This window comes from Pan troglodytes, chromosome 5 (assembly GCF_028858775.2).
Source record: "Pan troglodytes isolate AG18354 chromosome 5, NHGRI_mPanTro3-v2.0_pri, whole genome shotgun sequence".
Taxonomy (NCBI): domain Eukaryota; kingdom Metazoa; phylum Chordata; class Mammalia; order Primates; family Hominidae; genus Pan; species Pan troglodytes.
In genome coordinates, this window is record NC_072403.2 from 108,406,182 (window position 1) to 108,420,766 (window position 14,585).

Here is a 14,585-nt window from a genome sequence, read left to right on the forward strand (position 1 = left end):
GGGACAACTGGAAGAGAGAGTGGGTGGTTTCCAGGACATAGGTGGATTCAAATATTTTCTGACTGGCCATTGTTGAGCTATTATCTAAAGACCTGGAATCAAAAGAAAGAAATGTAGGGGTTACCATGAGGGGTTGTGAAGACCAAGATTGTTATCATAGAGATGAAGCCTCCAGATAACAAGCTTCAGAGCGAATAGATTGTAAATGTTTCTTATTCAGATTTAAAGAATCTGTTCTATCAGTCTTAAGGTCTCTGTTTTAATGTTAATACTGGTTACTTGGCCCTGAATTCCAAAAGGGACGAGGGTATAATGAGGGCTGTTCAGCTGCCCTTTCCCATCGTGGCCTAAGCTAGTTTTTCAGGTTAGCTTTGGAATGCTCTTGACCAAGAGGAGGGATCCATTTGGATGGTTGCAGGGCTTAGAATTCTATTTTTGGTTTACAGTGATGAATAGCAGAGACAGAGAGAGAGAGAGAGACAGAGAGATTTTAAGACTCTGGTGATACAAAGGAACGCGAGCAGCCAGCAGAAGCTGGAAAAGGCAAGGAAAATATTCTCCCCTAGAGCTTTTGGAGGGAGTGTTGCTTTCCTGACACCTTTATCTTGACGAGTGAAACTAATTTCAGGCAGAAACTGATTTTAGTTCTGGCCTCCAGAACTGTAATAATTGTGCTGTTTAAAACTACTAAATTTGTGGTCATTAGTTAGAGCAGCCAAATGAAACTAATACACTGTCTAATTCTTTCTTGGTGCCTGCCTCTTGAACATCTCAACAAGCATAAATGGTACCTGCCACTTGTGGTCCAAGAAAAGCAGTTTGATGGGGTGTGGGAACTAGCTCACTCACTGCCTCATTAAAAGGGTGCCATCCTGCACAGCCTCATTAAAAGGGTGCCATCCTGCGTGGTATATGAGGCAGGGTAGCCTTGGCATCAGGACACTGAATTGCTAAAGGTCACCAACCGTGCCTTGGGACGGCCTTTAGAAGATAAAGGGCAGCAGTGTCTGTAAAGACGACAGAGGTTGGAGGTTCCTGCTACAAAGGAATAAACTACAAAAGAATAACAAGAAACTGAGGGCTGTCGTGCAGTTAAAGGCTAAGTGTGAAAGCCATTAGCCTGTTTGATAGCCTACAAAATGGAAGACAAGACATTAGTGAGCAGCAGATTGAAGACCTGGAAAGTTAAGTCACAGAGATCTACAGATGATTCAATACTCAGTTGAGGAAGGTGTGTTGGCCTAAGATCAGGGCCCTGGGTAGAAAACCATGAAACAAAAACATGAATCCTTTTGCTGGAGATGCCACAGAGGCTCCACCCCTGCAAAGAAACAGGTATTTCTCTTGGGAGATGTCCTTACTTTCTTTTCTGGATGGCAGCTTTAAAACTAGAATACATCTGAGCATAACCTGCACGGGTGCATGTTAAGCCTGATGAGGGAGGAAGTACGCTATACACCAAAGAAGCTACAAGAAATATCTATCTTTTACCAGTGAGAGACAGGAGAGTACCTCTGGTATTGCATTTATGGGGCACTTTGGTCAAGAAGGCTGGCATATACAACTGCATAAACAAAGATGTATTGACTTGGATCACTTCCTCCAGGCACAATATTTAACCACCTGGCAGGAACCTCATGGAGTGGGTACATTTGTTGCCAGAGTGGCTCTTGGAAATCTGAGGAAAGTGACAGCCCATGCTGAGTGAGGTGGAAATGTCAGAGTCACCTGACAGGTGGTAGAGGAAAGAAAAAAAGAGGCTGAGAGAAGTGGGCATGCTAGACAAGACGTGAAAGATCAGAATACTGACCAGAGAATTATGTTTCACTGGGAGAATGGAACACCAAGTAACACACCGTCCATCAGGAATGCGCTGATACATCACTAAGAGGCTCTGTGGTGGCTGCCTTTGCAGGCCGGGGCTGGTTATGGGAGACGTGGTCATAGAGCTGGTTCATTCATGTCTGTGGGGAAGAGAGGACCCTGTAATAAAAGATAGTAGTTCAGGTAGTGGTACTAAGCCACCAGAAACACCTTAACTACAGGCAAGGCCAGAGGGTAATCTAGAAGCTTTGACTTTCAGGGAGTTGTTAAGAGAGCTTTGTACCTTGAGGAGAAAAACAGACATGCAACTAACAATGGTGCTGCTTAATGTCTACAACCAGATAAAAAGCAATGGAAGAGCTGGAAACTGAGAGTGGCCAGCCCAACAAAAAGTTACACTCCCACTCAGTTCCCGAATCTGAGCCACTTTTTAGATTCAGAACACATTGACTCAAGAAGTGCTCTAGATTATTCAGTCCTACTTTAAAGACACTGAGGTACAGGCAAGATAAATAGCTGTCCCAAGATTACACAGCTAGTGTGTTAAGGAACAAAAGAAAATAAATTTGTAATACAATTACAATAAATAAATAAATTTATACAATAAAAGTTAATATGTAAAGGAATGAAGATTAATAATCACAAAAATGTACAAAAGAGTACAAGTGATTAATAAGTATATGAAAACATTATTAAAGGAAGGAATGCAAATTAAAATAATGTGCTATCATGTTAAACTTGATTAATAAATATTTAATAATATGCTAAGCTAAAATTCAAGAGTATATAAACTGGTATATCATTTCTGGAGGTCATTTTCACTGTATTTATAAAAACTTAAATTTGGGAGGCTGTTTGACCTATAAATTACACACTTAGGAATTTATTGTACATGAATCATCAGACATGTGTGAAACAGTTTATGTACAAGGACAATAACAGCATAAAATATAGCAATGGAAAAATTTTAAAGTAGCCTTTAATGTATAAAAAAGATTATGGAAAAATTAATGTTTAAAAAAGATTAAGGAAAAATATTATGACATATATAAACATACAATAGAATAATACAAAGCCATTAAATAATATTAAGTAATATTTAAGAACATGAAAATTTTCACAAAACATTGTTAGGTATGAAATGGTGAATTAAAAATAATTTTTATATTGGTGTACAAAAATAAGTGAAAATGAAATAAGGATTCATAGAACTGGGGGTGAATGAAGTCAGTTATGGCAATACCGTCATTAACCCAGGAAAGCTAATACTTTAAAGTAAAAACAAAAGAAGTAGAATGTTGAGAGCAATTTTGCTCCCCCAAAAAATGTGTGTGTGTGTGTATAAACAATCATAAACTTTACACCAAAATGGTACTGTTGCTTATCTTTCTATCTTGTAATTATGCATAAAGAACTACTCTTTTTTTCATTATTTTATCAATGAACATGTAGGAACAAACAAGAAATGTTATTATAAAAAAATTGTTCAAAGAATAATGTTTGATTTAAGTCCCCCATTCCAAAATGCTTCACAAAATCTGCCTGTATGTACCTGACAGTTCCTAGGTGGGTATTCATTAACATTCACACAAATCCTTTAAGCTCACCATTAACTTAGGATGTAATTTAATTTTTTGTTAAGATCTGAAACAATCCCATTGCACGAGTATGGGAATGAGTGTACAAGAGTAAAATTGAATAATGGAACAATAAAACTTATAATAGAATTTATGTGACATATTTAGCTATACACCAATTATTATTTTGCTGCTCAATAAATAAACCTAAATTAAAATTAGGTCACAAAAGTAATTGGTATTTTTTGCATAGCCAAATTAAACCTTGATTTTCCTCTCCTTGTTTTATATTCATCAGCACAGATTTCAAGTTTTCCCCAGTAGTGTTTACTATTTGGTTCTCTTCACCCTCATCATCAGTATAGTCACCCTCACACTGACACTGACACATTAGAAAAACCAGGGCCCATAGTTCCTGTAGCACTGACTCCCACCCCATGCCCTACAGTTGATATAATTTATGTTCATAGCCCATCAGTGCAGGCCCAAGACCACAACCTGAGAAGTCTTTGAGCATCTATCTGGTACCTGTACCACTAAAATGACATGTCTAGGAGCTCTGGACAACAGAAGACTTTAAGGCCCTAGGAACTTTGGAGAATGAGGCCATAGCTTACCTGCCCCAGGGCAGTTCAATAAGTACAGGCAAGTGGGGGGTTGGATGTGGGAGAAGGTAGAATGAGCAATGGTTCTGCATTTCTAGCACTTGAGAATCCAAGGACGGGGAGATCAGAAAGAGAGACCTACACTAAGGAACACGAAAGACAGCAGTTAGCTCGGGAACTTACTTTTAATCCAGACTTCTTGGCATTCTAAAAGACTATAATGGTGTTACTCTCCTGGTCAGTCTTAAAACCCAGTTTAACTCAGGGATGAAGCAGAAGCTTGCCAAAAATATTTCTAGCCATTCATGTCTAAAATTATTTTAGTAAACACAAAGAAAGCTTTTATCCTCCAATGAAAGAAACACAATAACATACTAATACCAGGGAGAGTTTAACCACAGAATAAATAGAAATTGTATATAGATTAATAGAATTCTAGGGTTGGACCTTAGAGATCAATTATAGCAACATTTTCTGATAAACCCATTGAAACCAAGAGAAGCAATCTTATAAAGAGTATAAATATATTGCACAATAATTTACTAAATCCCAAAACACAGAAATCAGAAGTAAGCTGGAAATTTTAAAGAGGTTGCTTTAGGACAAAATAACACATGCAAATATTGTGTAATGATGGGTTAATTAATTGAACCTGTAACCCTGCAAATGTTCTTGAAAAACAAGGCTATAGATAATTATAAAATGACAGACCTCCAGTGGACTATTGGAGAAATTTAGAGAGATTTGAAATTAATATTATGACATAGTCTTAAAGACTTCTGTTCTGAACAGAGATCAGAAGATGTGGGCTCGCTTCCTGTTTCACAAACCCAAAGTATGGTGCTGGACAAGATAATGGACTTTTTCTGAGCTCCTCCAGTTCCTCATATGTAAGAGAAAGAGCTGAATACATGATCTCTAAAGCCCCAAATTCTACACAATACTGTAGAAGTCACACATTCTGCAAATTTCTTGAGGGCTACATCCACAGATATTAGACTGTCTACACATTTGCTCTTATCCACTAAGCGTCTCTTATGACTTTCATGTGACCAAAAAACGTCAGATCATTTTTAATACTTTTACTTTTTCTCAAAATTGCCTTGGATCTCATATTGTAGACCCTAAAATAATGTATAATGTAAATTTCTCATACTAACTTAATACATGCTATAGAGTCATAAAATGCTAATAAAAATGATGAAAAGTGTCCCACAAGGAAGATACAACAGAAATACAGTAACCACTTACCCCCTAAATGATGAGATTATAAATTACAGAGATGGCCTGGTTCAGAGTAAAGATTAAAAGCAAAATTTTTAAAAATTCCCTCTCCAATTACAACTGATAAGACAAACTTCTAATAAACACCGACTATGAGCAAGATTCTGTTTAGGTTACCTAGTCGATTCAAGTCTTCTTCTTCTTCATAAATCACAACTTCTGCTTAACATATAGAATCATACCAGGACTTAGAAGAACGCTTTTATTTATTCCCTTGAACCCCCATGACAAAAGGCTTTGAAAATGGATTTTTGACACTTAACGTTGCCAGATGTTCCACCTTGCTTTCTTTATTCTATTTCTAGTAGTCAAGGAGACTCCCCATAAAGCAGCTGGTACAGCACTTATTCACCGAACATTTCTGTTCCAGAAATGATCATGCACAGAATTTAGCCTCTGGCACACAGGTTTAGTTTAGGCCTGAAAGAAAAGAAATTTTTTTCTAAGACTATTGGAAAGAAAAAAGTCTAATTTCATACCATTTCTTCAAAGACTGAGTATTATTCATTAAAATACTCAACCATCTGGAAAAAATAATAATTGCAGTGCTGGAGGCCTTTTTTAAAAAATAACAAATCATTCCAAGTTTAAAGAAAGACAATGAATAGGATTCTCGCTTTCTTGTTAATTTATCCAGCAATATTAGAGTTTCAAGCACATTTGTTTCTATCAAGCATCTGACCTCCCCAAAGCCTGCTGCATTCCCAGACATATATCAAGAAATAGCTCAGATTTTTCAGCTTTCCTCATTTACAGTTTCAGGGCAAGATCTGCCATCGATTTTTGCATATGACTCTGATTGATTCCAGTGGGAGTCCTGCACACAATTGGGCAGTACAAAATGATCCCTAGCCTAGCAGTCTGTGCTCCTCCCATAGAGATATGTTATAGTTTCCAATTCTAAACATTTCTGTTTCCTAAATCCTCTCCTCAGATCTTCAGAATTTTCTCCCTATCTCCTTTAATATATGAAAGCATAAATTCTAAAACTTGGGTAAACCATTTTTATGTATAATCTTACCTTAACATTTCTTTAACACACAGTCATTATGGCCTCAGGTGTCTAGAAGTTTCAAATGCTATTATAAGCTCTGAATTTCCAAAGGAAAAATTATAAGTTATAATAATCTTAGGAATAATGCACAGCATATAGTGAGATTGGTAATGAGAGCAAGTAGTTGTATACTTCTACTCTGTTGCCAACAGAGATAAATATGATTTGTTCTTTTCACAGTTAGGAATTGTGTCATTTAGGAGCCCTTCTGCTTCAAGTAACAAAATATGTGAGTGAAAGTGGCTTAAACATTAATAACACTTTAGTGTCTCACTTACCAAGACTCCTTGGAGAAGAAGTTTCAGAGTTGGTTACTTTAGCTGCTCAGGAGGCTGAGGCAGAAGGATTGCTTGAGCCCAATAGTTTGAGATCAGGCAGAGAAAAAAAGCAAAGTTTCATCTCAAAAGAAAAAAATAAGTCAGAGCTCTAGGTTGGCTTCCCTGCTACTTTGTTGGTTCCCCCTCGTGGTCACAAAATAGCTGCAGCACCTCCAAGCTCTTGCCACCATGCCACACCTCCCAAGGGGTGAAGGAGGAGTGTAGGCTTTCACTTCATTGTTTATTGCCTAGAGCTAGGGAGTGTGAGTTTAACTCCACCTTTCCTGCTCACATTTCAGTCATACACCTGAACAAAATCAGAAGTCAGAGTTTCGTTTGCAATGAAGTGGGAGGAATTGTTTAGAGCCATGAGTCAACAGGGTCTACAGATGAAATTCCTTGCCTGACAACAACAGAAGCCACATTTATTAGTTATTTTGCATGACTACTTTTGAGTTAGTCACATGTGTAAAGAAAGTTCTTGACAAACATACAGAATATGTGTGTGTGGGAGAATGGTGCCCAGGAACCCAAAATACTTTTTCTCCAATCAAGGACCCCATTTCAAATAAGCTACCCCATCGTCAAGAGATGTCAAAGTGACTTGTGGAATACCTCAAGAATACCTAATTATCTTCACTTTATCATTAATCCTAATATGAGTAGATATTTATTTAATTATGTGTCCATTCACATGAATGCTAATGGTATAAATCTTGAAAAATATCTATGCTTTTATTTTCCTATATACTCTACCATTTGTATACCACTTAAGAACAAACTCTAAGACCTTGAGCTATAATGCAGGCAGGAATGAAAGCAAAGAGTGAAAGGGAAAAAGGCTAGTACATAGAGTGCCAAACAAGGAAGGGAGTGTGCTATACCCAAAAATGATCAGAAGCCAGAGATCAGATAAAAATAGTTTCAATGTGGGGCAGTATTAAAAACAGAAAAATACCCAAAAGCCAGAGGCCAAGACATGGCCACGGATGAAAGTAAGCACCTAAGAGCAAGCAAAAATGCAGAATCTCTGTGTTAAGACAAGACAGAGTTAAGAGTGAGAAACCACAAATGAAAGATTAAAAAATGTGACAACCATGCAATAGAAAATCTACAGATGAGTCAACGGCCCTTCCAACAGGAAAGAAAATAGCTGCAAGAAACATGTGCACCAGCTTACCAAAATTGTGTAAATAAAACCATATCTGGCACAAGTGGGAACATTGAATTGTATGTTACACTTAAAATAAGTGAATTATATGGTATGTAAATTATACCTCAATAAAATTATCCCATTCTTCCCTCTCACAAACAAGGTAATGCAGTTTCTTCATTGGTGCTCTCCCTCTGTCTTGGGTACCTGCCTTTGGATACAGCCATTATGTGAGAAAGCCCAGGACTGATGCTGAGGCTATGCATAGATGTTCCAACCAAAGCTTCTGCTAGACACCTAGCTGACAGGCAGCATCAACTGCCAGACACTTGGGTGAGCAAGCCTCTAGATGATTCCAGCCCCAGCTGAGGATTCAGTCATCATGGAGTAGAAGCAAGGCATCCCTGCATGCCCTGTCTGAATTCCTGACCCATAGAAGCCATGAGAGAAAATAAGTAATTATGGCTTTAAGCCACAAAGTTTTGGAGTAATTTGCTATACCAATAAATAGCTAATACTGACACTAATGAAATCACCACACAAATGATTGCAAAATGACAACTGTGACAAGTCATGAAAGGAAAAAGCATCTGGAACAGTGAGAGTATATAATTGGGAAATAAATTTATTTCCCACAATAAATCCACAAAAATTCAGGGAGTCAGTAAAGGCTTATAGTTCCAATATACTGAATGAATGGGTACTAAGTACAGTCAACGAGTAATTGTAAAATGATTTTGTCGAAGAGACGGGAAGGTAGGCATGAGCATAGGTTTGTTGGACAAGCCTCCCAGGTTGGTGACTCTACTCTATCACAACCAGCTATGTGACCTTGGAAAGGTAACCTCTCTGAGCCTCAGTTCCTTCTCTGTAAGATAGATGTTTGGGAGGATTGAATGAGATGGTGCATGAGCTTAGTATACAGCTTGATTGAATATTAATTCAATGGTTGTTATTATTATTATGAAGTGCTTGGGTTTCCCCCAATGGCATGGCCCCAAACAATCTCTTCCAGAAAGGTTACTATTTAGCTATGGGTTTTAGAGACATGGAAATAATAAATTTTTTAAAGTCCATTTTATGAACAAATTGTTTAAGTGCAAACATATTCTTCTCACATTTCTAATTTCCAAGCTCCCTAATTAATTGCTCCTAGTCATTAGTAAAAAATAATCATAGAATCAAGTTGCAATTTCTGCTAAACAGTTAAAGTATGAGGTTTTCATTTATTTGTTACATGTAATTTATGAAATTTGATAGCAAATATGATTTCAGATGATGCCTTCATTGTTAGGGATGCAGTTTTGCTATGTCTTTTTTTTGCAAAACTATTTATCAGCTGATAGCTTTTTCTATATGGTATTTGCTATTTTAGAGAACAGGTCAGGAGTCAAAAATAATCTAAAATACAGGAATGGAAGAAGAAAGTTTACTTTTTTTCTTTCATTAAAGTTATTGCATATTTGTGGTCTGAGAAGCTCATCAGTAAGCCAGCAGGATAATAAGCAGTTTCCAACAAACGTAGCCTGCTGCAGATAGCCAGAGAAGACACTATGAATCAGATTCATCTGATATTGGCATCTGTTGTAATTCACTGAATGACTTGAGAGGGGATCAAAAAGGAAGTCTAACCTCTAGTACAGAACAAGCATGCATTTGGAGCTCTGTATTTTCACTGTATCATTTTGCTGCTTCAAGAATGTTGGCAAAGAATTGTCATCTAAGGACATTTGTAAAGTAAAGAGCATCTTTCTAAGATTTAGGGTAAAGTCTTATCTGTACCTTACCTGTCTTTCTGTGCTTCGTGCCTTGCATGGATTCCTAGATCATAAGAGGCACTCGATTAATGTGTGCTGAGCTGAATTGAAGTGCCAGGTCAGAAAGTAGACTCAAAGTCTTCAGAAGAATTCTTTGTAAAACCTTGAACATAAAGATGTTTCTCTCCTAAGCCCAAGAAAGCCACACTATAGCTGCTGCTGTACTTTGCTCTCTCAATCTAGGCCTTTTCCCTGGCTTGGACTGTACAGTCTACCATGGAAGATAAGAAAAAAATCTGTGGAGTAAGCCTGGCTGAGTTTAAATCCCAGTGCTGCCACTTGCCAGCTGTGTTACCTTGGGCAAAGTCTCTGAGCCTCAGTATTTCATCTGCAAAATGGAGAATAGCAGTGGCTACTTGTTAAGATTATCATGAAGAATAAATCCGTAAGTTCATGTAAAGTAAGTAGACTGTAGCTGGCATATAATAAGCAGTCAATAAATGTTTCTTGTAATGACAGGCAGCCAATCTTGTATTGTTCTGGGCATGCAGCCCAGGGCCATGTCCCTGTTTAGGAAGCCACACAGACCACTGCAGCAGAGAATTCTCTTTGAACTCAGACACTCTGAGAAAAATGACTGGAGGAGGTTTTCTTTCCCCCAGCACTCTAGAGAGTATGGTGTATGGAGACTCACACTGTCAATCCTTGGAAACCCCAGCTGTGAACAAAAACACAAACTTCTTTTATTTGTGGGCAGTCAGTTGGTTTCCTGTCAATTTCATTTTTATTAATGACAAATGTGTCCTGAAAATTCAACCAGTCCTTGATTTTTCTCAGCAAATTAGGCATTCTTGCCACACTTCCCCAAAACATCACTAGCCACATTCAGAAACACCTCAATTTTGGTATACTTTAAAACATGTATTTTAAAGACTTGAAATGCTGCCACCTAGAGACTACAAATTCATAAAGATAACCACAACAGTGATCATGAAAGACCACTAAAATAGAACTTGGATAGGCATTCTAAATGTCACTGTAAAATTTCGTAATATAAATGGATTATGTACCTATTTTGTATAAACAAATACTATCAAGCAAAAAAAGTAAAAATAATTCAGAGCAGAAATAAATAATTCTCATTATAATTAATATTTCTAAACCAAATGTCTATCACAGGCAATATACTATTGTTGTTTTAATGTGGAATCATCCCTCCCTCAGAGCAGAATGGAAATTTATGGGTGTTGAGAACATCTTATCTTCTGGCTCACAGTCCACACCCAGGTGGTGAGGTTCCACCTGCTGAACCCTGATAAACCATACACATCTTCAAGAGAACAGAGACCAGATGGTGCATGCAAAACCTAGAGCCTAATCTACAGGCTTTCTGTGTCTCTATACTATATGAATCTCTTCCTGTCTGTACACCTTTGGGTAAACCATATTTTTATGTCCAGGGATTAAAACTATATGGTGAAGGATGAGGCATAAATAGCTAGTTATTTGGCTACTATTTGAAATTTTATAAAAATTGGAAGAAGAATTGAAGACAATTGTTATTTCCATTACACAAGAAAGAATATTTTGCTAACACTATCCATTATTCACAAAGAAGAAAAATCCAACCATGAATATATTGAAGTTTTCTACACTTTCCATTACTATATGACCGCTGCATCCTTTCCAGACTTCAAATCTCTCTTGCTGAACTGCAGCCTTTGAAAATCGTTACTACCTTTGATTCTTTTTAAGCAATTTTTGTTTTTGAATGTTTACACCCACCAGCCTGTCTCTTTAGTCTGGTCTAATTTTCATTCAGCTACTGACAAAAGGGCAAAGTCGTTACACAGCCACCTACAATTGTCCAGTCTGTAATGGAATGGAATAAGATAGTCATGAAGATATTAGAGATAATTTAGCTCATTTGATAGAAAATGTTACATTTAGGAAAAAAAATATTAAAAATTCTACCCCTGGTGGCTACAGTCCAACAAATACTTGGAAACGTGCAAGTCTGTGGAGAATAAGTCACCTTGCCTTTCATTACACACTGGACCAAATAGCAACCCAGTTTCCCAATTATCTTCAAGAAGTGTCAACAATAGAAGATCTGATATTCTGTTTTTAAAAAGAAAAGTGTCATGATCACTATAATCCATTTATTTAGTGGATGGACTCTCATACAGTACATAATGGGCTTGAGATATAAACTTGGATCTCAATGTTGAAAGCAGGGTAGGATTTGATTAAATCTATCTAAATGCAACCATAATACAATTGTAGATTTCAATTAGGAAGAAACACGACCACACCAAAAAGATAATATTGCATTACATTTGTTCTGGAAGCCTGGATCAAGGATAAGAAAACTGGAAGTAATGAAAAGTTCCCTTTAATTTTTTTTTCTCTGTATCTTATCATGGTTTTGCTCTGCTACTGTCAAATTCGAGAGTAGTTGATTCTTTTAAGGAGAATATAAATCAGATTCTCATTTTTTCTGCAAACTCCATACTGAATTGAATTTTTAAAATTATTTTATAATGTCTTTTATTAGTAATTCTTTCGAATGCTTTTTGTTGATATTCTACTTCAAATGGGTAAAGAAAACGTGTGAGTAAAGGATTCATAAACCATGTGAAACTGAAATAAAGGGAAAAATAAGAAAGCACAGCAAATAATTTCTGAGACAGAAACCCGGTCTCCCCTCAACACACACACATACACATACACATACATACACACACACACACACACACACACACACACGTGAAAACAAGAAGAAATAGAGTCATGTCAAAGTAAAACATCTCTGAACCATTGAAAGAGACAAATGTCAGCATGTGAATAATTTCATATACCTACATCATATGTGCAAGTCAGAAGATTCCATTTCATGGAAATTAAAATTTGCTTCATGTGAAACCTCCAAACAGAGAGAGGACAGAGGATAGAATAGAACCTAACCTATCCACTCCATGCTTCTTAAAGTTGAGTCCAAAGTAATGATTCTAGAATTTATCTGTGGCGAGAATCCTCTGGTCAAGGATTTGTTCAGATTCTAACAAGTGGGAGACTTTTTGTAAAGGAATTTTCCCTCATTGGTTTTAGTGCTTCCTCTAAAGTTATGATCTATATAAGAGCAGGAAAATAATACAAGAGCTATGCCTTAAAAAATGCTGAATTTTGTTCTGTATACAGAATTACTTTGTAGCATTCAATGACTCATTCATTTAACAGTCAGTAGTTTAACCATAAATAACATACCTAAATTGTACTGTTTGCAATATTAGATAATCTCTTTATTCATCAAAATCATAATAGTTATAATAGGTAAGAACATGTGTGATACAAAACAATACATAAATGCTAAAAGTGAAAGAAATCAGAGTTCAATGGATTCCTAGCATTTTCATTCATGATAGTACAATAAACTGTACCCCGTCTAAGTATAACCAGTTTTTCCCCTGAAATGATCTAAAATGTAGCATCATTTTGTCATCAAATTGCAAAGTCCAGTTTCATACTGCATCTAGGAACACCTTTGATACATACGGCTTTCTCGATATACCAAGATGACATAAGCCAGGCAGAATAGAATTAATAGGAAATTTTGTTGACTATCGTGCCCACTAACATCATAGGAGCAGATTATATACAATCAAAAAAAAGCTCAAAGGAATAAAATTTTCTCTGAAGCTTTTTTCATATTAAAATATCTCCTCCAATTCCTTTTCAATTCAGGCCTCAATCCAATCCCCAGCATTTTATTAAAAAAAAAAAAAAGCTGTTATCAAGAAATCTAGAAGAAAGGTGCTTTTGATACTTGTTTTTTGTTTGTTTTATTATACTTTAAGTTCTGGGATACATGTGCAGAACATGCAGGTTTGTTATATATGTATACACATGCCATGGTGGTTTGCTGCACCCATCAACTCATCATCTACATTAGGTATTTCTACTAATGCTATCCCTCCCCAATCCCCCTTCCCCTGGATAGGCCCCCTAGTATGATGTTCCCCTCCCTGTGTCCATGTGTTCTCATTGTTCAACTCCCACTTATGAGTGAGAACATGTGGTGTTTGGTTTTCTGTTCCTGTGTTAGTTTGCTGAGAATGATGGTTTCCAGCTTCATCCATGTCCCTGCAAAGGACATGAACTCATCCTTTTTTAAGGCTGCTTAGTATTCCATGGTGTGTATGTGCCACATTTTCTTTATCCAGTCTATCAATGATGGGCATTTGGCTTGGTACCAAGTCTTTGCTATTGTAAACAGTGCTCCAATAAACATATGTGTGTATGTGTCTTTATAGTAGAATGATTTATAATCCTTTGGGTATATACCAAGGAATGGGATTGCTGGGTCAAATGGTATTTCTGGATCTAGATCCTTGAGGAATCGCCACACTGTCTTCAACAATGGTTGAACTAATTTACACTCCCACCAACAGTGTAAAAGTGGTCCTATTTCTCCACATCCTCTCCAGCACCTGTTGTTTCCTGACTTTTTAATGACCGCCATTCTAACTGGCGTGAGATGTTATCTCATTGTGGTTTTGGTTTGCATTTCTTTAATGACCGGTGATGATGAGCATTTTTTCATATATTTGTTGGCTGCATAAATGTCTTCTTTTGAGAAGTGTCTATTAAAGTCCTTTGCTCATTTTTTGATGGGGTTTTTTTTTCTTGTAAATTTGTTTAAGTTTCTTGTAGATTCTGGATATTAGCCCTTTGTCAGATGGATAGATTGCAAAAATTTTCTCCCATTCTATAGGTTGCCTGTTGACTCTGATGATAGTTTCTTTTGCTGTGCAGAAGCTCTTTAGTTTGATTAGATCTGATTTGTCAATTTTGGCTTTTGTTGCCATTGCTTTTGGTGTTTTAGTCATGAAGTCTTTGCCCATGCCTATGTCTTCAGTGGTATTGCCTAGGTTTTCTTCTAGGGTTTTTATGGTTTTAAGTCTTACATTTAAGTCTTTAATCCATCTTGAGTTAATTTTTGTAGAAGATGTAA

The 14,585-nt window shown here is 36.8% G+C and overlaps 1 long non-coding RNA gene across 1 annotated transcript in view; it reads right to left on the reverse strand.

Annotated features, from left to right (window-relative positions):
* The window catches only part of LOC104006929 (uncharacterized), a 312,910-nt gene that overhangs the window by 257,594 nt on the left and 40,731 nt on the right, over positions 1-14,585 (reverse strand). The window contains exon 3 of the long non-coding RNA XR_010158110.1: positions 1,811-1,983. This is a non-coding gene — a long non-coding RNA (uncharacterized LOC104006929). The remainder of the gene's footprint in view (positions 1-1,810; positions 1,984-14,585) is intronic.